The 2,932-nt window shown below is 38.2% G+C and overlaps 1 pseudogene; it reads left to right on the top strand.

The window, feature by feature from the left end:
• The first annotated feature begins 551 nt into the window (after positions 1–551).
• On the top strand, positions 552–2,616 carry LOC110143606 (mitochondrial fission factor-like; annotated as a pseudogene).
• Positions 2,617–2,932: the final 316 nt, after the last annotated feature.

The following is a 2,932-nucleotide window of genomic DNA, read 5'->3' as shown; positions in this document are numbered from 1 at the left end:
ACCAACATATTAATCACAGTAATTTTAAAGTCTGTGTATGATAACTCCAATTTTTCTCTTGGATTTGACTATTTGCTCCTTTTTTTGGTTTGTTTCTCCCTAACTTTGAAAACTGATGTCCCCTGAAGTTCAGTCCATGTGTGTTTTCCCTTCTCTATTTATATTTACAGTATTTTATGTTCTTGGTGATCTCATCTAGCCACATGTTTTAAATTTTCTTTGTGGGCTAATGACTCCTATATTCCTATTTCTTGTCCATTTCCTATTCTTGAGCTTCAGTTATTACAATTATTTCTCATCTCAAAATGTGCGCTTGACCAACAGCCCCTGACAGTGCCCACCCCACTGCCTGGGAGCCTGTGGGCGGGAACCTGTGGGCAGCAGCACTTGCCTCCGGCATCCCTCCACCAGGCCCAAGGGGATAAAAGTAACTCTAAACCCAGCACATGCACATGGAAGCAAGTTTAAAGGATTTAGTATGAAGCACAGGAGCAGATAATGCTAAAAAGCAAGCAGTAGTTGGTCCACATTTAGTGAGTAGGGAAGCATTCCCTTCTCCCTTTGCAGCTGAGATGGCAGAACTTAGTCAAATTCAGTATAAAATGGAATACACCAAAAGTCTTAGTGAGCAAACCAGGTCTGTGGAAAAATTAAAGGTAGCGCCACCAAATGCTGACCTGAAACAAGGATTCCAAGAAGGAGTTTCAAATGCTAGCGTGATGTTGCTGGTGCCAGATAGAGTTGAGAATTGTTGTAGCGGGAACTAACGAAGAGATTGCATTTTCAGGACTAGCACATCTTGACCTTATACAGTCTCTCTCTTCAAGCCTCTGGCACTAAAAACACCACCTTGTGTGCTGATGCTAACTGAAAGACCACTGGATTTTCTGGATTTAGAAAGACCTTTTCCAACCTCTCTAAATAAAAACATCCATTCAAAGTGTTGGCCAAAAATAAAGTGCTGCTTTAAGAGTGAAAATGCTGTTGGCCAAAACAGCTTATGAGAACTTACTCCACATTATACCATTTCAAATATAGATAGAAGATTAATCCTTTGTCTGTTGCTTCGTTTGCTATTATTTTCTCCCATTCTGAGGGCTGTCTTTTCAGCTTGCTTATAGTTTCCTTTGTTGTGCAAAAGCTTTTAAGTTTAATCAGGTCCCATTTGTGTATTTTTGCTTTTATTTCCAATATTCTGGGAGGTGGGTCATAGAGGATCCTGCTGTGATTTATGTCGGAGAGTGTTTTGCCTATGTTCTCCTCTAGGAGTTTTATAGTTTCTGATCTTACATTTAGATCTTTAATCCATTTTGAGTTTATTCTTGTGTATGGTGTTACAAGGCGTTCTAGTTTCATTCTTTTACAAGTGGTTGACCAGTTTTCCACACCACTTGTTAAAGAGGTTGTCTTTTTTCTATTGTATATCCTTGCCTCCTTTGTCGAAGATAAGGTGTCCGTAGGTATGTAGATTTATCTCTGAGCTTTCAATTCTGTTCCATTGATCTATATTTCTGTCTTTGTGCCAGTACCATAGTGTCTTGATGACTGTGGCTTTGTAGTAGAGCCTGAAGTCAGGCAGGTTGATTCCTCCTTCTTTCTCATGATTGCTTTGGCTATTCAAGGTTTTTTGCATTTCCATACAAATTGTGAAATTATTTGTTCTAGTTCTGTGAAAAATGCCATTGGTAGCTTGATAGGGATTGCATTGAATCTGTAGATTGCTTTGGGTAGTATAGCCATTTTCACAATGTTAAATCTTCCAATCCATGAACAAGGTATATTTCTCCATCTATACCGAGGAAACTAGATCTGAAAGAGACACGTGCACCCCAGTGTTCATCGCAGCACTGTTTATAATTGCCAGGATATGGAAGCAACCTAGATGCCTATCAGCAGACGAATGGATAAGGAAGCTATGGTACATATACACAATGGAGTATTACTCAGCCATTAAAAAGAATTCATTTGAATCAGTTCTAATGAGATGGATGAAACTGGAGCCCATTATACAGAGTGAAGTAAGCCAGAAAGATAAAGACCAATACAGTATACTAGCACATATATATGGAATTTTAAAAGATGGTAACGATAACCCAATATGCAAAACAGAAAAAGAGACAAAGATGTACAGAACAGACTTTTGGACTCTGTGGGAGGAGGCAAGGGTGGGATGTTCTGAGAGAATAGCATTGAAACATGTATACTATCAAGGGTGAAACAGACCACTAGCCCAGGTTGGATGCATGAGACAAGTGCTCAGGGCTGGTGCAATGGGAAGACCCAGAGGGATGGGGAACACATGTAAATCCATGGCTGATTCATGTCAATGTATGGCAAAAAACCACTACACTATTGTAAAGTAATTAGCCTCCAACTAATTAAAAAAAAGGAAAAGAAAAAGAAAAAATAAATAAAAATTATTTTTAAAAAAACAAATATAGATAGAAGGATTGAAAAAACTTCAGATGGCATAATTGTAAATGCAGCTTCCTTAAGACAACAGATAAACTAAATAGACATCTATAACTTCTGTAAGAGGACACAGAAGGTGCTAAAAGATAATTGAATATGTATTCATTTACTGTGGCATTCTGACTGCTTAATAGCTGGCTCTAGTTTTGCCACTAAAGGTAACCTCAGCCATCAGAAATACTGTCTCAACAGCTGGAAATATAAAGAATTTGCAAACAAACCGAAAAAAAACAAACAAAAAAGGTGGGGGTGGGGAAAATCAGCAAAGAGCCTGAGGATAGTCAACTGAAATGATAAGGGGAGGACAATGAAAATGTGGTGTCCAGGAAGCCACAGAAAAAAATGTTTAAGAAGAGAATGAACAACTGTACTAAATGCTGCTGCTACGTCAGCAATAGCAGAAACTTAAGCCATTAGATTTAGAAACATAAATACTATTGATGACTTTTAGAAAAAATAA

Source organism: Odocoileus virginianus, chromosome 5 (assembly GCF_023699985.2).
Source record: "Odocoileus virginianus isolate 20LAN1187 ecotype Illinois chromosome 5, Ovbor_1.2, whole genome shotgun sequence".
Taxonomy (NCBI): Eukaryota; Metazoa; Chordata; class Mammalia; order Artiodactyla; family Cervidae; genus Odocoileus; species Odocoileus virginianus.
This window is presented reverse-complemented; position numbering and strand designations above follow the sequence as displayed.